Source organism: Pseudopipra pipra, chromosome 1 (assembly GCF_036250125.1).
Source record: "Pseudopipra pipra isolate bDixPip1 chromosome 1, bDixPip1.hap1, whole genome shotgun sequence".
Lineage (NCBI taxonomy): Eukaryota > Metazoa > Chordata > Aves > Passeriformes > Pipridae > Pseudopipra > Pseudopipra pipra.
Window position 1 is genome coordinate 37,653,949 of NC_087549.1, and position 23,758 is coordinate 37,677,706.

At 39.9% G+C, this 23,758-nt stretch overlaps 1 protein-coding gene across 4 annotated transcripts in view; it reads left to right on the top strand.

Moving 5' to 3' along the window:
- CA8 (carbonic anhydrase 8) overlaps positions 1-23,758 on the top strand; it is a 64,828-nt gene that overhangs the window by 37,921 nt on the left and 3,149 nt on the right. For 2 of the 4 annotated variants that reach the window (XM_064652363.1, XM_064652339.1), the window contains exon 9: positions 9,579-10,228. The exons of the other annotated variants lie outside the window; for them this stretch is intronic. The gene's annotated coding sequence lies outside the window, so the exon portion shown is untranslated. Of the gene's footprint in view, positions 1-9,578; positions 10,229-23,758 lie in introns of those variants that run through there. 4 annotated transcript variants of the gene reach the window in all.

Consider the following 23,758-nt stretch of genomic DNA (forward strand, 5'->3'; position numbering starts at 1 on the left):
GTCACTTTAATCTTGAAATGGATGTTTCAAATTCATCCCAGCTTCTGCATAAAAATTACTTGGGAAAATCATAGCAATATTAAAGTACAATTTTTCTCAGAGAGTGAATAATGCCCTCAGGCCAGTGCAGGTAATTCAAGTCTGTAACGGTGAAATTACTTGACACACTGAGTTTGAATTTTAAGCATGAAAGACTTTCTTTTACAATGCTGGAATTGAAATGTAAAAATTTCCCTTTTGCTTTCATGTTTGAAATTTTATTACATTTGTCAATACTTATAAAGATTTGTTCTATATAATAAGATTTATCTTGGCTGTGCTTCACAAAATAATCTGCAACTTTAATTCACAAATGATGGAATTTTTAATATAAAATAACAGTCCTCACTCTAGGGCTATGCTAATTGTGGACTCTCAAGCACTGAGGAAGAACTGTGACTCCTGGCATTGTGTAACTCACAGAAGAAATGATGCTTATCTCTCTACACCTGATTGAATTATTTATCCAAAATTCATTTGGCCAGGTCTTCTTAGTTTTGGGTACATCAGTACGAATAGCACTGAATCAATCAATGTTTCATTATATATCCTTGCTGTTGTGTTTGGAGAGCTGAAAAAAATGAAGTGGAAAAAGAAATCGCATGGCATTGTTCACCTTTATCCTATACAAAGAGGCAGAAAGGGAAAAAAACAACCCTACTTACTTTGTAGTAATTTATTCACACCTCTCCAGGAGCAAGGTGTTGAGGAACAGTAGCTCCTCACAGAGACCTCAGACACCCTCAGAGAAGACACCTTCCTTCATAGGAATGAAGGAAGTCCCTTAAGCTGGGACTGCTGACATCAGCTGAGTATTGCTATGAAGACTCAGTAGCAGATGGGGAAGTAATAGTTTGCAAGACAGCATCTACCTCATGATTCAAGAGGAACATTTTTTCCTTTCAAAGAGAAGATTACCTTATATTTTAAACCTCTGATATGTCTTGAATATTATAATTACAAACACACTGGTGGGCTTCTTTTATGACACAATGTCCCTCTGCCAAGGCTGCGGGAGCACCTATCAGTGAAGTTTTCAATGTTTTTTTTTTATTTCAAACCAGTGTGGTACATTCACTTGAAGAACCTTGAGGAACATTGGTTTGCCATGACCTTGTCACTCTGTCAGGGAAAGGAGGAGACAAATGTTTCCAGAAGTGTTATATACACAGGAGGAGAAAGAGGTTGTTTGAAAGGTCTAATTAGTTTTGACTGAATCAGAATGCAGGCTCTACACACACCATGCTCCCAAAGCTTCAGAACATCTGCTCTTCAGTCTTGATTTAAACCTTGACAAAACTGAACCCTTTGTGGCTTATGATCAAATGGCATATGTTGGTCTTTGATGTAAATTGTTCTAGTTTGTTGAATTAGAGGCAGAGTTGACACAAACATGGAATATCATGGTGTGCAATCTCAGGGAAAGAACTGATTTTTTTTTTTTTTAATATTCTTGCATCATGGGAAAACTCAGATCTCAAAATACTCCTTTCCAGTACTAAAAAAAAGTTTGTCCAGGCTCTAAAGGGAGCCTTCAGGAGGACAAAACAGGTAGAACTCTGTAGCTTCTCTGCTCTCTTTAACCCAATCAGCTTTAGAATAAGTTTGCTGCTATCTGATTGGCCTCTTTTGGCTCTGCTTTGTTGCTAAAAACAGATCTCTCTCCTATAGCCTGGAATTAATGAGTTTTTGGACTCTGTTGTGTGGGTGTTTTTGAAATGCATCCCATTTACATCCAATTATATGGCCTTTGCATCTGTCCTCTCCTGCAGTTGTCACAGTTTTCACATAAGTTTCTTTTGAAAAAATAATTTTTTAAATTTCTAACCTTTTAACATAATGTCCAGTAGTGAAAGAACCAGTCAGGTGTTAAAGGAGTTCAGAGGGAAATCTGAGTACAGATTTACTTTCAGACAGTGAAGAACATTAACAGAATAGTTTTTCAAGAAAAACAGAAAGTTTTTTCCAGAATAACAGAATAGATGTGATTGGAAGGTACCTCCAGAGATCTACTGGTCTGATCCTCTGCTCAAAGCAGTGTTAACTACAGTGGGCTGTCAGGGCTGTGTGCAGCTAGGTGTCGAATATCATGAGGATGAAAACTCAATCTCTTCAAGCAACTTGTCCCTGTGTTTGACCACTCTTGCAGGGGAAAAGGTTCTCAATCTTAAATGAAATTTCCAGTATTTCAGTTTGTACCTATTGGATTTCTCCTTTAACTGGATGCAGTTGAAGAGTCTGGTGCCATCTTCTTATTCTCATAAAGTATTTATATAGGCTGATAAAATCCCTGTTGAAACATCTTTTCTGGGCTAGACAGTCCCAGCTCTCAGCTATCCTTTTATGACAGGTATTCCAGTTGCTTAGTCATCTTTGTGACCCATTGCTGGTCTCCAGTATGTCCATGTTTCTTTTGAACTGGGGAACCCAGAACTGGACCCTATGCTCCAGATGTAGAAGCGAAGGATCATTTCCCTCCTGCTGCTGGCAATGCTTCTCCTGGTGCAGCCCAGGAGGCTGTTGGCCTTCATTGTTGCCTGGTTGCGTTACTGACACATGTAGAACTTGTTTGCCAGGGCTCCCAGATCCTTTTCTGAAATAAAAGAGAAAGGATAACATTGTGACTTCCTCAGTGTTAACACTAATTTTTTTCATACTTCCTGCTTGACTCAGAGCCCTTGCTATGGGCACCAACATATTTCTTGACATTTTCAGATGATCTTGGAAAAAAGATTTATAATTCTTATACAGCAAAGCTTAACAATGGGGACAACAAATGCTACCACTTCTAAAAATGAAATAAGAAAACCCTTAAATCTTCCATTTCATCAGAGGTTATTTTTTTTTTGATGATTTGATGCCTGTCTGACTGTTTCTCAATATGTGAATTGTGAGTTTTCCAGCAGACTGTTATTCTGGGGCTTACCACCTTTCCTAATGGATAAGTACTTTTCTAGTAGGGTGTTCTTCACTGAAAATGGTGTCATCTGTGGTTTCCAGTGGATGTTTCATCCCCTCTTTAATCCTTATTAGTTTACATGTAACATTGATAGACATGCCTTTCTCCTCTTTACCTCAGTGGAACAGCTTTATCTGTGAATAAGCAAGATGCCTGATTTCAAACACTTGAATATCAACTTGAATTTGTAATGATACTGAACTCAGGTTGGCATGCTTACATGTCTTCATTCATTTATGAATCAGAGTGTATATGCATGATTCCGTGCATAGAGTAGATAAGTGGTATTGCTCCTATTTACTAAGAGGAGATCAAATAAGTTCCTGCTACAGAAGTCATTGAAAAGCATGAGATCCTTTCAATAGAAGACAGTAAGAGCTTTTTCTAAAAAATAATTTGCTAAAATAATACTTAAAGAATACTTTTTAAAAAAAGTGATAAACTTTAATTTGGTTTCCACTGAGCATAATTAATAAATAACAATTTGATCTCCAGTGTGTTTTCTCAGAAGTCTCTATCTCAGACACAATTTATTTTATATTCATAGATAAAGAATTATTCTCCAAGTGTGATGATGGCTTATACCTATTCAGTCTAATTCTATATATTACTCCAGTTCTCCTGAACATTTTTGTTCGTGACTGAGACAGAAACATCTGAAAAAGCATCAGTTTTTATATATACATTCATACATACGCATTCATATTTGGTAGACCTCAGATTGCAAGTTTATCCAATGTCCTGTAAATTATGATAGCAGAAATTAATTCAGATTAAAAACATTCTTAATATAATTATCATTTTCCTAATTGTACATTCAAGATTAGAAGAAAAAAAAGGCATCATTAAAATAGCAAGATTGTGCTAGGCCTGAGGAACAGGAAGGAGTAATTTAGAGTGGGAGGAACAGAGACTGCATGCCCAATTCTCCCGGAAACTTTCTGGATGATAATGAGATGAGCAGACAAGCAGAAATTAGCATAACAGTAGTTTCACAGCAAGGAGAGAGGGAAATGTGATGACTGTAACTGATGCATTTAGTGAGCAGACAGTGCAAATTACTTGCTTTTGAAGGTGCTAGGCAGCTCTTGTGGCAACAAAACTGTGTTGCCCTTTCCATAGGACACTGAAGTGGGATCAGTGTTGCCAGTGGGAACAAGCTAGTACTAAAAAGGTAGTGGTGCACTCCCCTCTCTGGAATTGCAAACTGTATGGTAACACTGTAGAATATGAAGGGACATTCAAACACAGAGGGAGCTGTGGAGCTGCCCCGTGCCTCTGAGAAATGGAAAGCGTGATGCAATGCTATGGTCTGCATTTCTTTGTTTAAGCAGATCTCAGTGAACTTTATATTTTAATGGGCATTTACATTACCTATCTACGTGTCTTTACTCTCAGTTTACTAGTAGCATTTGCAGTTTGTGAAGTTCGCAAAGAAGTTACTCTGCAGAAGTTCTAACACTTGGGGATTTTATCCTTTCCTATTGTGAAGATCCAGAGCTGGAGTGAGCTTTCAGCAGCCATGCATCGTTAGGTTATTATGACTGTTCTTATCTTTTTCCTGTTTAAAAAAAAAACCAAAACAACTGAACACAAAGATTATCAACAGTAGTTCTTTAGAAATGCAAACACTAATTTCCTAGATTTGATGAAATGTGAGTATTTATGCTGATTCTCAGTGAGTGACTTTTTATCGGTCATTGTTTGTCTTCATGAGTTTAGAGTTTGTGCTTGAAAGGTGGTTGGTTTAATTGTTAAGTTTCAATCTTTGAAAGAAACTGAACTTCATGTTATCAACAAAACTAATAATTGTTCTTTTGTGTTTAAGATCTTATGTATAGTGCCCAACACTCCACTGCCACTTCAGAGTACTTGAGAATGTGTTTATGCTTGAGTGCGTGACTGTAGGTCAGAGGGCCAAACACCTTTGGCTTACGAGCTACGGACCTTAATCCTCTAGAGGCCTACTGGAAACAAACCAAAAGTTTTGGAGCATTCAGGCAACCAAAAGCTCCAGGAATGGCTTGAAGATGCTGCCTTTTCAGGTTGTTTTCCACTACTTCATTGTAATAGCAGGGAATAGGATGCGTACTAAGATTGTAAGTGAACCCTGTGATGTCAACATAACTTTTTTCTCCACTGCTATGATTCGAATTAGTGAGTAGAAAAAACTTTTGTTGCTTGTGTGACATACCTCTGACACAGGGGCCAGAATGTATGGACTTGGTAGCCAGAGGCAGCCAAGAGTCATAGACTAGTCACTGGTGTAGTTCGTATTTATGCTGTGTTCAGGCCAGAGCATCAGTATAGGGAATGATCAAACCCTAAATGAGGAACAAAACCATTCTGAGTTGTAGTGTTTCCAGAGTTAGTATCATATTGGAATTGTTGTTGTTCAGTTCCTTACTGAGCTCTTGTTAGAAATACACAAATTGTGGAGGAATGGAAAATGGTCAAAATCCCTAAGCATGTAAAGAAGAAGCAAAGAAGAAAGATATTACTATCCTTCCTTTTCAAAGCTAAAATGTTATAAGGTAGCCTAGGAGTCAGATCTCTGCTTATGCTTTAGAAAATTCATGCTGACAAGGGCTCCCAAACTTTATGACCTGGGGGTCTCTATGAGCATCACATATTCGTTACTATTCACAATTCACTGTTTCATCAGCTTTTTGCAAAATGAGTTGTGAGAATATAATTTCCAGCTGCTTACCATAAACCATGCTTGGTTTGTACACTGCTGCTTGGGAACTGATAATGTAGCCAGGACTGCCTGTCATAAAAAACACCCTCACGACATGCTTATTGGCAGCCAAAACACACAAATTAGAGTCTGAGCACACACTGAAACTATGGTATGTTATTTTCACATATGGTAAAAAAAGCTTTGAATTAGTGGTGAGGCAAAATAGTAGGAAGCTTAAATCGTCTTTGATAAAGCTTCATCCATTTCTAGAGAAAGAGATTAGTGCATGTGAAATGTAATGTCAAGGATATTAGAAGAGTGTCAAGGTACATATGTATGACCAAGTCAGAGAAGAAAGCTTGCAATATGCTTTTCTCCGTCAGTAATGTAATACGTGTTTAGCACTGGGAGTTCACTATGTTTTACCTGTATGAAATCACACAGGGAGTTTTAAGCAGAACATTACTCCTACATTGAAACTGAAGATCTAGGTAGGCAGACGTCCTTACTCTTATTGGAAGTTTTAATTCTCATTATTTCATATGGATGAAGACAATACAATGAACAGTATGCAAACAAACTCTTGCTAAGCGGACAACCATGTTTTGAAAATAAATAGCAAAGATAAACTACTGAGTTATTTAGGTTACTGAAAATGTTTTTTGCAAGTGATAATTGCCACTCAAGGAAGAGAATGCCAGCAGTGACTGTTGTTAGCAATATTTCAGGAATAACACCAGCGTTTATGACAGAGCAGTGCTACAGAGAAAAACTTTAATTTAAAACATTTTATTAATGCATCTCCAGAGCTCAAGACAAAGGTACATTTTAGTTAGATAGATGTAGTTAAACGCCCACAGAACTTGATGTAGACTCAATAAATCGTGACCTTTTCTTGGAAGAAATGCAAAGCATTTCAGGAATGATAAGATTTCAGAAGTAGTCAGTCCTCTTTTCTAAGACACTCTGAATCCATGCCTGATTGTACTAGCAGGTGCTGTTTTTAGGAAGGTATAGGGTAATGGCAATGTTTAGTCAGTACCAAATGGGGTTTGCCACCCATTTCTTTTGATTTTTTTAAACTCTTATACTTTTTGATTTGTCATAGTGTTAAGGAGTAGAAGGCAAGATCCTTTGGTAAGGAAACAAAATAGAGACATTGTGTGAACAATTATGATAAGGAATATGATAAGACAAAATAGGTGGAATAGATCTCCAAAAAGCAGATTGACTACTTTTAAGTAGCAGAGTAAAGTTTTTGGTCTTGTATAGTGATCTTGACCTAAGGCTACTGCAGTGGGGCATCTTACTTCCTCCTTATGAGATGGAAAGACATATTATTGTGGCCGTGATATTTAAGTTCTCCATAGTCTCTTTATTTGCACTTTCTCAACACTTTCGGAAGACTTTGAAAAATAATCCTTTTCACTGAAATTTTCTTATATCTTCTATTTTAAATAAGTTCTCTCTATTGCTGTAGGAACATTGGGACCTTTGGTTCTTAAAAATATACCAGCTTGGCTTTATCTTTGCTCCTGCTTCTGCTCCTTGTTTCTGAGATAAAATTTATAGTGTTGCATTTTTCCTAGTTTTGTACAAGAAAATTTCCTCTGTGAGGAATATAGGTACTTTAAATTATTATATGAAAGAATTAGATATAAATTTTCTTGGAAACATAATTTTTTTTTTATGTTCTGACATTGATTTCTGAGTTTAGATTGACCTTGTTAATATTTTTTTTTTAACCATGGGTATTGTGATAACAGCTCTCAGACTTTGCAGGTATTTACACTTCATGGCACTGATCCTGAAAGGTTTTCTTTGGTAATGGTTTTCTTATCTGTAGAGGACTTCACTGGAAGCAGTGGGACTCAATATATGTAGTACTCAACCCAAGAAAAGGAAATTTCAGGGGCAGAAATATAATTTATAAACAAGCAAGGCTTCTAGGCAATTTTCTGACTATAATACACATGCTCATTTGTACAATTGTAGCTCAAATATTGCATTTCCAAAAACTTTTCAACAGAGTAAGAGGAGCAGATATCTTCATATCTACATAAACCTTTAGCCTGAGTAGGGTGTCACTTGACCATATATATTATGGAACAGTGCTATTTATTTAGCATGGTAGAAAAATTACTGTGAAACAAGAATAAACGGTAAACATGAATAACAACACTACCAATATATAGAATCAGTCTTTTGTCGGACAATATATTAAGTATTTCCATATTGAACGTATCTGAAATCTTTGGACTGGCTTGTAATTAGGCTCCTTTCCAAAAGTAATCCATAAATACAATAGCTGCCCCAATCCCAGTTCAACTTAATTTCACTGGCTTTGACTTTTGGACTAAAAGCATTAAGCTTGAACTAGCTAAAAATGTACAAAATGTGCATTCAATTAAGGAGTAATTAGATACTCAATCACCCTTACATCACACTAGGGATTATCCAAGAAAGAAGCGAGATACTACTCACTGCAGTGTATAAAACAGTTTTCTTAATTAGTTTAGCACTAATTGAGATTGAGAAAGTGTCATTGTGTCACAGCATTAGTTTACCTGTATGGAACCTTAAGAACACAAAGATACTGGCTTCTTTCAAGCTTTCTTGCTCAGATTTTTTGGTCTTAGTCACTGATCCAGTACCTGCTGACCTTGCAAATGGAAGCCTTCTGTTCACTTCAGTGAGTGGGTTGGTTCATTGTATCAGCATCCCACTGAAAAACATTCCAAGAGTTTTTCAGAGATGAAGAATAACTTGTTATTATTATTTGGGGTTTTTTATGTTATGCCATCATATCAAACCCCAGGAAGGACTGAGACTCCTCTGTGCTATTATGTAGAGTGTAACCGTGGCTAAAACCAGCTGCTGCGTGAAGGACTTACAGCCTCCCTTAGAAGGCAGCTTGTAGAAAGTTCTTCAAGTGGACCATTAAATGATGTTGCTGCCAGACAACTTTTTTGGGGAGATCTTGAATGACAACCAGGGAGCACATGCAAATCATGACACAGATTGTCTCTGTGTAGGCAAGATTGACTTCTTAGCAGTGCTAATGGTGGCTGGCAGCCTCTACTCTCCCTTCCTCTTTAAGTAAAAGAGTGGGAACTCTTTAAAATGTGTTGACTCTTCCTTGTAGCCCCAGGTGATCATTTGCACCAAAGGACTTACAGATTGTTTGTGTGTATGAACTGAGTTATAGTTAGCACTAAAATAACCTCGGGAAAAAAAAAAGGAAATTATTAGTATAACAGAAAGAAATGGTTTGGCACTGCCTCTGAACTGAGAGCACTGGGGCAACCTGAGCAGCTGATTTCTTAAGGTTATGCCAGAGCACATGAATATGTGTTTGCATGAAATTGAGTATTGATTAATCTCTGCTGCTAATGAATAAGAATATTATTGCTATTAGAACAAATTGGGTGATTGCTTTCTGTCTCCTGAGCCCACCTGACTCCCATAAGAGCTGGGTACTCAGCACTTCACTTGGTAGGGCCTCTAAAATAGTAAATGGTAAAAAATTCTCTGTGACTGCTGTATTTTTCTTTCTAGTTTACTACCATTCACACCACGTTAGAATCAATTACCAGATTGATTCAGTAAGTCAATTGTAGAACTTTGGTTTGAATTAATAATTTTACCATTGCATTTAACTTTGCATTTTTGCTGCTATTTCCTCCATTGCTAGTAGATCTTCCAGCGCTGGCTTTACACTGAAAGAGAAGAATCAGGACCATTATGTCACGAAAGTATATACCCTGAAACTGCTCCCACCTGCTGTCATGAAATCCCAGCTTTTAGTTTTCCCTGTCTCCCTGGCTGGACATAAACAGTCTTTTAGACCCACTGTGGAGGAATGTCAGTAACATAATTGTTCCATTCTCTTTTCAGAGAGGGGGAAGACAATGCTCCCACAGTGCCTGCAGATGAGAAATGGAAACTTTCTGAGGCTGCTGCTTCAGTTGAACCACAAAGCCTGTATTGTTTGTCTTCATCTAATTCAGCCTTGATAGACGGCTGTGACAGTTGGTCTGTCCACATGGTCCAGTGAAATTCTGTGAATGGGGCTGCACATTAAAAGAAGAAAACACATTAAATCTTCCAATTCTCACTGTTAATTATTTTTAAATGGTAGTTATAATTGCTTTTATAGTTACTTTGCCATTGCATTAAATAGTCCTCTATGATCCAAGTAGTGCTGATTTTAAGCTTGGTATGAATGCTACTATGTAGAAATACTCATTATTGTTTTGAATATTAGATTTAATTTTATTCCATATAATTTCTTCTTCTGTCAGTAACCATCCTTTCTGTAGAGGGGAGGTGCATTCTATAAAGCTAAGAAAAACGTTTGTTCATAAAGAGTAATATACAAATTCAGATTTATTTTTTTGGCAGAAAGGAGCACTCCTCTGCCAAACATATACACTTAACATGGTTTATCTGAATAAAGCTGAATGACATTTGCATTACTAGGAACCTTACTGAAATAAAGGACAGTTTGGAACTAAGGAATATAACAATAAACATAATTGTCTGGATTGTTTTCTACTTGGTGGGTCATGGAACTTTGAAAGGAGTGTTCAGTTCAGGCAGAAAATTATCAGCCTTTGTTCTCCTGTGAATTATGACAGTTCCATTTGTTCTTTACATTGCTGAGGATGGCAGTCTGGGACCTACTCTGCATGTTCTGGGCTCCCTGCACAGCATGGGGATTGCAATGCTGGGACACACATGACTTACCTGACAGAGAAGATAAGGGAGTGGCAGTCTAAACTATGTAGTCAAGCTCATAACTTCTAATTGCTACGAAACACCAAGATCTGAAGGACGAAGTCAGTAATATGGGGGGCAGTAGCTTTTAACACCATAGCTATTAGTGAGGTCTGCTGTACTGGCATGAGTGGGCAGGTTTATGCAGAGACCTCTGTGAGTGGAAGAACCCCAGAGGCACAGATGGCAAGCTCCAGGCTGCGGCACAATGAAGATGCGGACTGAGGGTTCACAAAGGGGAGGTTACTCCCTTGGAGCAGATCAATCATCAATCACAAAGTCATCCCCAGGCAATGGTAAATGCAGTGTCAGAAGGCATCCTTAATTCACCTTGTCAAGGGTTATGGGCAGAACTGCTGCTGAATAATGAGTTACGAACTCTCTGAGTCATTTATGTGTATATTAGGGGCAACAGTAACCATAGGACAAACCCACACACCATGTGTGCTGAGGGGGAGCAAATACTGCTGAGCACTTACTGTGTTCATAACTGGGTGTACTGCAGAAGCATGTCCTTTCTTTGGAGCTACCCCTTGGCAGCATGCATTGCAGTAAACGAATAGAAAATGTACAGCAAGTAGCCCACCACGAGGTCATCTGTTTATTTTGGGCTTAGCAGAGCAGCAATTGGCACATTGCTCCTTGGGCCTATAGAAGGAGAAATACCCTTGTAATTCTTAGGGTTGTGTTTAAGGAGTCCCTCTCCATCTTCTGCCCACATTTAATGAAATATGACCCAAATATCTAGTCAATGGATTCAAGGTTTCAATGCTGTCCAAAACCACACTTCCCACCTCCAGTGTTCCCAGCATGTGGATGTACCAACCTCCGTGGCTGCTTCCCCTCTGCCTTCAGCAAGGACTCCCCAAGCAACCACAGACAGAGCCCAACACCAACTCACTGATCACCAGAGCCTGGCCTCCCACTGATCCACATCATACCACAGGGCAGGGAGAAATCTCTTCTGCAATGGCCTGGAATGGCTAGGCTGGGCTGTCTGCAGTTTTGGACAGGAGCCTGATAATTTGTTCTAGTTATCAGGTTTGGTACTAAAATCTTGGTGAAATGAAACAAAGCTATATGAGGTGGAAGTCAACTGATTTCTGCCAGCTGAAGACCTGTTCTTGTCTTCTTTCACCCAGCAATGAGAGAACCCTCCAAAAGTGCAGTGAACCATGTTCACTGCACAAGTGATATCCACAAGTTATATCCACAGCTCATTCAGAAGGTCTTGTCCTTTTCCATGCAACTTATTATTAACTACTGAGTGTTAAGTGACAGGAACTATAGTAGTAATATGGCAAATATTGACATTATGATGAAATCTGAACTATTCTCTAAATAAATACATTCCTTATCTTGGAGCTGGCTGATATTATTTTGGCTGTGAAATACGGATACATTGCAAAGCAAATGATGTAATGTCTCCACCAAAAAGTCCATTATTTCCCTTTCCTGTGCTCCCTTCCTCTGTTTGCTGTTCTTTCAAGCACTGCCTTGTGCAGTGAACTTCTAGTCATATAAATACTACTACTGAGGAATTGAGGTTAGTAAATTTGTCTCAACATTTGTCAGGCTTTTTTTTTTTCTAGGGTTGGCTTCGAAAGAAAAAAAAATCAGTAGAAATAATTATAACTGCATCTTTTCTTAAGAACTAGATCTAATTATAACAACAAATTCATTCACAAAACACACCCATTCTAATTAAAGATTGGTCAACCCACATTCGTGGTGTGTTGGGAAGAATCAAATTATTCTTTCTGGTTTTGGTAGGAATCCATAGGGAGAAATTTGCAGAAAGGGTTCTCAGTGTATTACTTCAGTTACACTGCACCCATGAGAGGTTTTATTGAGTGTGACAAGGCTCTGCTGCTCTCCAATTAGAGTTCCACATGCCTGCCTTTGTATTAAAATTTTTAAGAAATCATAAAGACTGATAAAGGTGTTCTGAGGTAGTGTAAGGCCCTAAATTAGTAACTTCCTCTTCAAGTCTATAGCTGCTAAAATTCTGAATCCAGTTGCTGTCTGGAAGTATTTTTAAAGGTAAATATTAATTTACATAATACTCCACATAATTTTAAAGATTTGTTAGAAATGTGAATTGTAACTTTCCAAGAGTCATTGAGCAGTTAGACTCTTGTTGATCAAGAAATCAATGATATAATACTTAAAAGCTCTGAAGACATTATTCATCTATTCACGAGGCTTTCTCTCAGAGTATTTGTTTGAATGCATTAGACATATTAAGGAACTTATCTTTACAATCACTTTGCATACGCCTTCTCCCCTGTATCATGTGAGGATTCCTCTCTGATCACAGACTGACTATCTGTATGATACCAGGCACAAGAAGAAGACCCAGAAGTCAGAGACAGACTCTTCATATTGACCTACAACACATGTAGTCTTGTCCAGGAGAACTTGTTATACCTTAACTTAGCCTTATCTGCAAAGTTAAAAAAACCCAGCATTGACTCAGTACTCAGAACACCTCTTCAGTCTTCTCCCTGATTGGCTGAGATGATGACTTCTAAGTCAAGGTTTGTTTTTCAGTGCTGGGTTATTTTTTGTGACTCTTCGGTTTGTTGTAGTCAAATCCTTCTCACTGCTGTTCTTCTCATGCTGTTTACAGAGACAGTGTCAGTTCTTTATTTCCGCTTGGCCTTCCCCACAGCCTGACCTCATCTTGATCCAAAGAGGCCCTCTCCTCCCCAGATAACAGGGAAACAACTGAAGGTGGGCTAAAAGAAGAGAAATATTAGGTAAACTTGAGAAGAATTTGCCCTACAAAGTACACAATGAGCTGTTTAAGCCTTGAATAACAAAGAAAAAAGAAAGCATAAAGATAACTAAGCAAAAACAGCATAAGGAAACTTCCTTAAGCGTCCTTTTCACTAGCAGGGATGCGGTTGGAAATATTCCCTCTCTATTTACATCTCAACTTGCTTGTATTGGAAATGGTCCATTCTGGATTGCATAACGAGTTAGCTGACTAACTCACAGCCACCCAAATCAGTGATCAGAAACCACACCTAGCCAGCCTTATTCCCCGAGACTTCTGCTCTCCTGCTCCTCTCCAGCCATGGATGGGGAATTGGCTGCTTGTCCTTGGACAGCAGTCCTTATCCCAAACCCTGTCTGTTCACCACATTCCCTGTATTGGGTTACTTTCCCACCCCCACCACATCCCCCGAGATGAAAGACAATAAAAAAATAAGGTCATAACACAAACTCCAGTCTTTTATATAGTAAAGCACTCAAGAAGGCAGGAGATTCAAGCACATAAGCAACTCCTGTGCTTATTATTAAGGGTGATGTTTGTGTCTGAGTTGGAGAAAAAAGCAACTTGATCTGCCATAGACATAAACTCTTTTCCACCCTTAGGGTCTAATATAAATATACACTACAAACAGTGCTTTCTGAAGTGCCTCCCATGTAAACATCTGACAGTGCTGAGCATGAAACAGATGAAAGCTATGATAAGTCAGTGAAACACATGCAGCTGCATGTGATACACCATGTCAGCAGTATTTTAAATAACAGGTATAAAGCATCTCCAGAAAATGTGTGTTTAAACTCATGTTGTGAAGATACTAGGGGTTTTTTGTTTGTTCGTTTGTTTGTTTTTAATGCACTATGGGTCAATTGGAAGTGTCAGTTGGAGTTTCATTATCTTGAATCATAATTTAAAAAAGGCTTGGTCTCTTTAGTTGTGTAATTGTATGTGTGGCTGAGCAAAAAAAAAAAAAGGGAAAACCAAAGGTAGCTGAAAGATTTATTCATGGATTAGAAACACAGCAATTCACATAGATAAAGAGAAGTTTACTCAAGAGAAAAATAAGAAAACAATCACAAAAAAACTTGAGAGCTGTGTGTTCTTGTCAAGAAAGCCAGTAATGATTACCAAGAGCATGCGTCTCAGTGTGGAATTATAGGCTGTGATTTAGTAGATGTTCTGCAGCATTCTGAACCTTCCTGATTTCTTGGCATTTTATGTTTTGACCACCCCCGTTCCATGCAATTTAAAATGGAATCCTAGAAACACATGAAGCCAGAGCATCTCAAAATACCCGTGACTAGGGTTGTAATGAATGAAAAAGGTCTTGCAGAGACAAAGAATCCATTTGCAACAGGACCCAAGGTATCTGGCCTTCAGATGATGAAGTGATGGTGCAAAATTTTTACAGGTGTCCTGTATAGATGTTTAATTGCACTATATTATCCAACCACTAGATGTCTGCATACTATAGAGCTTCAGGCAGGGTTTGTTCCCCAGCATAAAAAGCAAACAAAGAAAATGTGTATCTGCAGATGTCTCTCTCTGTATCATAATTTGGCATCTGTTTTTTTCTGACCTATGCCCCTTCATCAAGGAGGGGTCTGTGGGCAAAGAGATACTCTTCATGAAAAATTATGTGTATGAAAATTGAGACGGGTTTCTATTAAAACTGGAAAGTAAACTGTAGATTAAGCCATATGTCAAGATCACATCTACTCAGATTAAATCACAAATAAATACGAGAAATCAAATACAAATTGCCACTATGTAAGTCATCACAAATTCCAGGTCATATGGGAACTTGAAGAAGCAGTAATCCCAACAGAAACAGCAGCAAGTCAAGGTTTTGGAACTGATGTCCTCAGGAGTAATGGTGGCTGCAAAGTCAGTCCTGTGGCCCCAGTGGGGTCTGGGCATACCCATGGCTCAGGGCACCACTCTCCCAGCATCACTGTGGTTGCAACAGAGATCTCCATGGTGTTTGGGCCATTAGCAGCAAAGCCACCAGTGGTTTTGAGGAGCACCATGAGTCCCAGAGCTGGTTTGACTTCAACTCTTAAGGGAGCCATACTGTTTTTTGTTGTTTTTACTTGAAAAATGGAGCCTATCTGGTTTTAATGGAATCAGAGCTGTTCAAGAATATAAAGCTGAGCTGTGAGCACAGTAAGCCCACAGTAGTCCCCAAGTGCTTTCTTTGTAATCATTTTAGAGCAATGACACATTGTTCCTGAACCCTAGGACAACCCAGGCTAAGTGTGCTCTGCATGGGCAGATGTTTACATACGTGTTTGGCATAAACACTTTTCTCACAGGGTTTCCCTATGGCACAGTGGTCAGCAGCCCTTCCTAGGTGCTCACTGTGCTGAAATGCCAAGAATGGGATGGGGAAAAAAATTCCTGTACTTTCAGAGTTTTTGCCACTGCCTGGAAAGAAGATTTTGCTTGAGTTTAGATACCCGGGTTCAAAGGTCCCTGTTATCTGCGTTCATGGGAATAAGTGAAGTTTGTGAAGTTTTGTGAAAATTACTGGTTTACACAAGGCAGTACCTGCAGTGTCTCAAGTGGGCACCACTAAAGAGGCAGATTAACTGTAATCCTATAATCCTTGAATTTGAACCCTGTCTCTTTCCTCCAAACTCCTCTTCATACCTGTATCAGGTTGCTTTTTTTGCTGTTCCAAAATACAATCTCCTCTTGCTTCTCCTGACCTGACACCTTCCCTTGCTGGTGTGCATTCTTTCCCAAATGAATTTAATAGTGGGTGGCTGCAGAGCAGAGCTACTTTTTGTGTGCTACTTGATAATACAGTTTTGAGTGGTGTATTATGTTCAGGCTTTCCATACGTTACGTCTCTTGGTTGGTTAATCAAGCAAAAATTCCTAAATCCAGCTTCTCATTATCAGAATTGAATCTAATATTAAGGATTCATTCTCATTTTAGAGTTGATTACCACAACTGTGGTTAGTGTTCCATCGCAATTAACTTTGTTTTTAATCACTAAAGAGCTAACAAGCTCATTTCATACCATTTTCATTTGAGGGTCATAAATACAGAGAAGGAAGGTCTGATTGGTGTCTTGAAATTGCAAGCTGCAGAAACTTTCTTTCACTGTCCTTAATGGTGAGTGTCAAATTTTGTAGAATCACAGAATCACAGGATCATTTAGGTTGGAAAAGACCTTTGAGATCATCGAATCCAACCTTTGTCCTAACACCACCTCATCTACTAGACCATGGCACTAACTGCCACATCCACTCTCTTCTTAAATACCTCCAGGGACAGTGACTCTACCACCTCCCTGGGCAGCCCATTCCAATGCCCAATCACTCTCTCTGTGAAGGACTTCTTCCTATGTTTAACCTAAACATCCCCTGCTGCAGCTTAAGACTGTGCCCTCTTATCCTACTGTTGGTTGCCTGGGAGAGGAGACTGATGCCCACCTGGCTAAAACCTCCTTTCAGGTAGTTAGAGAGCGATAAGGTCTCCCCTGAGACTGCTTTGTGAAGCTGAGGGACGGAGTGATGAGTAATTTCTTTCTGTTTTTAAGAGATGAAGGAACAACCAATAAGTTGCCATTGCCACTTCTTTTATGAGAATGCTAAGCTGTGCGGTTCTGCACAAGAACTTTTTTTTTTTAATTCACAAAACCTCTGAAATTATTTTGGGAGGATTATTTTTCTTGAGAGAAGAGCCCACAGTATGTTCAGTATTGGGGTCTCAAAAGTAAAGGAGCCAATGAAGCCCTTGGAAGGTGCGTCTTTGTTCCATCTGCAAGGAAAGAAAGTGCCCTTCTTGGCATTTCTAGAATTTTACTGAATGGCAATGAAGTTTTATTTAAGTTAGAATACCCTAAATTACTGAGATGTTAAATTTCAACCGGTTTTAGTCATGCTTTATAGGACTTCTGATATATTAGCTAAATTTCTCTTTTCATTTAGCCTTCAGTTCCTCTCTAGACCAACCTGCATTATACCTTTGTTTTGTTGTGTAGTTGTTTTTATTTATCAAAGAGAGAGAGAAGACAAAGGAATGCTTTTTGAGAAAGTATCTATCAGTTGTGCTGTAAATGAAAAGGGTGATAATATGTGGTTACATTACCATCTCTTAAAAGGAGATACTTTGTGATCTCGAATATATGCCTTCTCTTGCTAATTAACCAGTTAGAAAAGAGCAATCTGGTGTTACTTTGGGAATCTTTTCATATAGAAAGAAATTTAGCTGCATGTAGATGGGATTGATTTTACAGTTTTTTAATAATGCTGATTTCCCAACAATTTCTAAGAAGAATCAAAATATATTCAGTTTTGGGCAACAAAGACCAGGTGATAAGATACCTCTGCTCTCCTCACTTTCCTTATGCCTGTCCCTTTCCCTAGCAGCCAGAAGAATGAGAGAAAAGAATCAAAACATGGTCTGATTCACAGCAACAAATTTCAGCTGACATTTTAGCTGTGGTGCACACCTACATGCAGAAGTGTCACTCAAACCAAAGAAGTTGCACCTGTAAGAGGAGGGCATTTGGCTAGAGCAAGGGAAGAGTTAGGTATCTCTCAAGTCTGTTAAATCTGCTCTCAAGAGTTTTTCAATTACTAATTTAATGAGATCACGAGGGTTCTTTTTATCTCCTTAGTCTTTTAAATTTTCTTTCATTAGATTTTAATGAGATTTTTTTCTTCTTCTTCAGAAAGAGTCCTTCCATTTTCTCAGTACATTCTTCCTGTTTGTACACAGCAATACAACCTTTCGTTCAGAGCTGTGGTAAAAATATATTCAAGTCTGTATGTGCAATACAGACTGCATGACCAAAGTGACTTGCAATTACTTATGATCACCCAAACTAAAGTAGATAGGTTCACTCTATTAAGCCTGGTCTTTATAAAAGGGACCACAGATTGTCACCCATTATTTCCTTCATCAAACTGAGAAGCTTGCATTGGCCTTCTGCCTAGTTTTGAGTTACCTTTAGTCCATATTCTCAATGCTTTACGTTTGGTACTATGTGTAACTGTATTTGCACTACATGCAGTGTTGCATGTGGTTTTCACATCTTTCGTTTCATATGCTTTTTTTAACTTTTTTTTCTTTTAAGTCATGTCTCATTCCTTTTTGTTCATCAGCCTTCCTCCAGCTTTTATACCTTTTACATCTTTTACTTTCCTTCTAGATTCTTTCTGTCACATACCATTTCTGTCAACAGGGCATACACGGGCTGTGCTTCTACTGTGTGAGATCTGTGTGTTCCTGGATCAGCCCGTGGTACAAATCCAATCTGAATGAGGTACGGGCATATTTCTGATGAATTAGCCATAGTACAGTGTATGGATATATGCCAGGCTTTATCCCAACTACGGGTAAACAGATGATGTGTATTCGGCATAAAATTAGAGTGGGCAGGATGAGCTAAAAACTGATCTGTCAAGACAGATTGAAGTTGTACTAAGAATTCAAAATATTTGGAACAAATTAGAACTGACAGACTGAAGTTGTTTTAGTGCTTTGTGTCATATGGCCACAGGGTTTCTGATCTTGTAATAGGCATCTTAAAACAGGTTTACCATCTTGTCTATCTACAGCCTCAGTAACACTAATGTCAGCAAAGTAATGAACTTCCTGCTATTAAGACCGGAAAGAATCATTCAGTTAACTTCACCTGATCCCTGAATGACACAGACTGTAAAATTTCCTTCATTAATCCACAGTGTGTTCAATGCTCTCCCATAATTCTTTGATATCTAGGCCCCATGACAGATAATATGTGAAACATCTAGTAATACAGTTTGGACAACACAGTCAACACATCATCTAGGAAGCACGTGCCTGGGATTTGTACCTAGAGTCGCACTTTCACACAGAACCTTAGCAAACCTCTTAGCTTAGAAACAGCCATGCTTGGCCTGGCTCTTGGCACTCCCTGAGACCCACTCCTTCCAGAGGATATTTAGCCCAACACACTGACCCATACTGTGCTGTAGGGTGAGACTGGTGAGACACGTTTGACCTAGGACATTGCTCTGAGCTGCCTTTTGGTTGCTACTTGCAACTGACCCCTGGAGCATGGTAGGAGAGGGCTCTGCTGATTTTTTTCTTTTTGTGAAACTGATTTTTAGGAGACAGGGTTTAGGCATGCTCCTATGGAGTGAGGAGAAGTCACTCATTTGGACCTTGCCAGGAGTTAAGTCTTTTTATTCCCTTTTTCCAGCAGACATGAGGCAGAGCAGAGTGGGCTGCTTGGCTTGGCTCAGCAAGCCTCTGCTCCCCTGATGCTGGCAGCCAGATAGTCACTAGCAGAGCACAAGGCACTTAGGCAAGCACTGGTCTTATCAAGGAGAGGCAGGCATCAGCAGCTGTCCGTGCTCAGCCTGGCTGTGACAGTGTCAGCCTGACTGTGAGAAGGGGACTGCCAGTCCTGCTTCCCACATCTGGCTGGTGTCTGTAGCTTAGGGCAAGGCACTAGCCATGGATAAGAGACAGCTGTTGTGGATGGTTGCCACACCAGGTAACTCCTTTGCCTGATGCTTGCCTGCTGAGATCTGCGTTTGGCCATTGGAGTCAGACCATGCTTTCGAGGGGTTTACAGGCTTGGCACATCCAGTGCTTGTGCCTCAGACAGACACAGGATGGAGATGCAGTCTAAGAGAGCATCACTGGCCTCAAAGACTTCAAAAGAGAGCAACCTAAGGAAAAGCTGCTCCATCCCTACCAAAGACGAAGTCAGAAGTGACACTAAACTTTGAACTTTATCAGATGAAAGGAGGTCAGGTATACAATTAGGGGGGCAGTTGAATGAGAATATGAGAAGGAAAACAGGAGGGACACAAATTGATCAAAATAAATCCAGAATCTTTCCTGTCACTGCGATCAGGTGATGGGTCTTAAGTGAAGAGCCAGGCAAGGGTGCTGACCACTTTAGACAGGAATGCAGGAATCTCATTGTAGATGCAGTGAGAGTGACAAAGATAGTTTTACTTTCAGAAGTTTTAAATAAAAGGATAAAACTGGGGACTAATGGCATATAAAAGAGCTTAGGCACTTCTTGGGAAAAATGTTTATAATTTTTTGCCCATTTCATTGTGTAAGATACCTTGATATGATGGTAGAGTGATTGGATTTGGCCAAAGTGTAACACTTTTCTCCAAATGTGACTAAGTCACCTTTCAACCAAATAAATAGCCTACCTCTGTGCATGTCCAGACATCATCTCCCAGAAAGAAGTTTCCACTCTTTGTCACTCCTATTAGTCCTTCAGCAACAGCTGCAATATGAATGGATCTGTTTTCTTTTCCTGACTTAGAGATCTCCAGAACATGTGTTTTTATACAAAAAAATTTCTCTTTATTTCCTGTTTTGCGGGAATCCCTACAATCAGCAGGGATGGCCCAAATGCTCCACTTCTCCAAAGCTCTGTCAAGGATCTATCTCTTACATGCTACTTCAGGTTAAACATCTCTGAGCAGTAGGAGATGGCCTGGAAGCTATTTATTGCTGGCTTATCATGTTTTATCACAAGTTTTCCTCTTGCCAGAGCTGTAGTAAGACATTCTAGTACTCAGAGTATCTAACAGTTTATCCTTTTAATAATGCACTTTGAATAAATACAAAATCATAGAATGGTTTGGGTTGGAAGGGACCTTAAAGATACTACTTCCAAGCCCCCTGCCATGGGCAAGGAGACCTTTCACTAGACCAGGTGGCTCAGGGCTCCATCTAGCCTGGCTTGAACACTTGCAGGGGTGGAGTGGCATCCGCATCTTCTCCAAGCAACCTGTTCCAGTGCCTCACCACCCTCACAGTAAAGAGTTTCTTTTTAATGTCTAATCTAAACCTACTCTCAGTTTAAAGCCATTGCCCCTTGTCCTGTCACTATATGCTCTTGTAAGTAGTCTCTCTCCATCTCTCTTGTAGGCTCCCTTCAGGTACTGGAAGGTTAAAATGAAGTCGTCCTGAAACCTTTTCTTCTCCAGGCTGAACAGTCCCAACTCTCTCAGCCTTTCCTCATAGGAGAGGTGCTCCATTCCTCTAATCATCTTGGTGGTTTTCCTTTGGACTTGCTCCTACAGGTCAATATCTTTGCTATGCTGGGGACCCCAGACATGGAACTAGTACTTGAGGTGGGGGTCTCATGCAAGTGGAGTAGAAGACAGAATCACCTCACCTGACCTGCAGGCGATGCTGCTTTTGATGCAGCCCAGGATATGATTGGCTTTGATATGTGTTCAAATACTTAAATTCTCAAATAAATAATTCAATACTAAAGTTGCAGGCAGTAAATATTGATTTTTCACAGCAAGTTACTACAAAATGGTGCTGGTTCTGCCTAGCCATGTAGTCAGTCTCTTGAAAAAGGGGTTACTGCTGTGTCTGGAAATGGATGGGTCTCAATGGTACCTGCAGTGAGATCACGTCTGCTTTGGGAGGGAAAGGCAAAGCCACCCCAGTGGCCCTGATGGAAGTCTGAAGTTTCACTGCTGGATCCAGGTGCTCATGTCTTGAGCTGAAAAGAGTAGTGAAAGAGCTTGATCCTTCCTGGGTCGTTGAAGGAAAGCTGTAAAGGAGTAGCCAAAATAAAGCTTTTTCCTCCTTCATACGTTCCTTACTTCGGCGAAGTTCAGTGAGACACACCTTGAAGCAGGCTTGGCCAGGAGAATTTGCTCAGCAGAGGAGGTCTCCCCTTGCTGTAGATGAGCCTGTTTCTGCTGTAAAAACACAGGGATGTTGATCTGCACTGCCTAGTCCTATCCCATCACTGAGGCAAGAGTGGCTGATGGGTATTTGTATAGCTTGCTTTAGAGACCTTCCCTTGTGAGCCTTCCTCATCTCCTTAAAAAGGTTTTCCTCTGGGCTAACCACATTCAGCTTCAGTGACCATGTCCCCGTGCCTTTCCCCGATTCCTCTTGGGTCCTTCAGGATATCGCAGTGCAGCAGGGCACCATGAGGACTGGGGGCTCCCTGGGGTGTCAAGACAGGACCTGGGAGACAGTCTTGTTCCACCACCTCAACCAGGACCAGCCAGGAGACAGGAGCAAACACTGTCCCATATCAGGCACCTCCCTAGGAACAGGAAGAGTCCTGGCAGTGCCCTCAGGCAGTGACACAGAAATTTGTCTTCTTCCTAACAACTTTTTATTTGTTTTAAAGCTGTGTTTGCATCTGTTAACAGTCCTCTCCCCTGACCAATGCATGGTTCCCATGTCCACTATTTTCTGCACCAAGAATTTGTCTTAATTTTGTTTAGTCAGTAATCTCTGTGGTACAGAGAAGCCACCATCCCACCTGAGGACAGTGGTGCAAGTGACCATCAGATACTACTGATCCCACCTGGTACCACCTCCTAGTGGTTCCTGATGTCCCTCTTTCCTGTCTTCTCTGCCTCCCTCATGGTGCTCACTTTGGCAAACAGAAATTTGCCATTGGCAGCATCTACTCTCCTGGACTGCAAAATCTGAACAACTTAATTTCATGGGCTTCATCAGCAAGTCTTGGGAAGAAAGCAGCTGATTAAATAGTAACTAATCCTCCTTTGTTGCTGGAGTGAAAAGTAGTACAGTAAAACATCTTGCCTGTTGCCCATATCGTGAAGGTCAAAGAGTAAAAAAAGAAAAAAAATTACAAATAGCTATGTTTTGGATAAAACAGTAAACTTCCTGATCAGAAAAGAAGCTATTAACACATGCTCCTCAGACAATTATGTGCTAATCAATTTTAAATTAATATAATTTCACACCTATTTCATAGCTCTTTCTTAATTCCTGGTGCACATTTTAAATCCATACGTGACATTGTCCTACTCACTGGCTTTCAGCATTGAGAAGGAGTCATCCCTAGGCCACCTGGGAAGAAGAAGCAGAGAGAAAGGTGAGGGGACTTTGTGGTGCTGGTTCTCAAAGCCCAAGTTGTCGCCTTCTGCTCAGTCAGGCTCATCCATCCTAGTGGAAAATTGCTTCAATCCTCCTTACTTTGTTCTTACTTTGCATTAAATACTGAGAGTCACCTCAGTGTATTAAATACTGAGAGTATGTCCCTCCCTGGCATGGGGTTTCACCACCTACTCTGAGTGCCAGTGCTTCAAAAGGGTTGCTACAGTTTGTTTGGGCATGAGTGGCCTGCCAGGGATAATAAACCACAACCGACTTACACAATTTTGATTCTCTTCCATAAAAATGTAACAGTTTGAGGTGGCAGGATGGCATGGAGGGGTGAAAATGAAGAGTTGTGGCATGATCGTGCTGTGAGCCCTCTGAACTCCTGTGGTGAACAGTTCTGTGATGCTGTTCTGAGGCAGCCTGGCCTGAGTTGAAGGTGGTCTGCTTTCCAGCAGCTCCTCTTGAACACTCTTGCCCACGAGTTTTCCTCTGCCTAAGCAGGGAAAAGGTAGCTCTAATATGTGAAGACAGAAACTGAAGAGTCAGTTTTTTTGCACACCCAACTGATGTTTCCATGTGTTGCCACCAGAGGATGTACCAAGCACATTTTTGCTGGATCAACACATAAACACATAAACAGATTAAAATAGCCAGATTT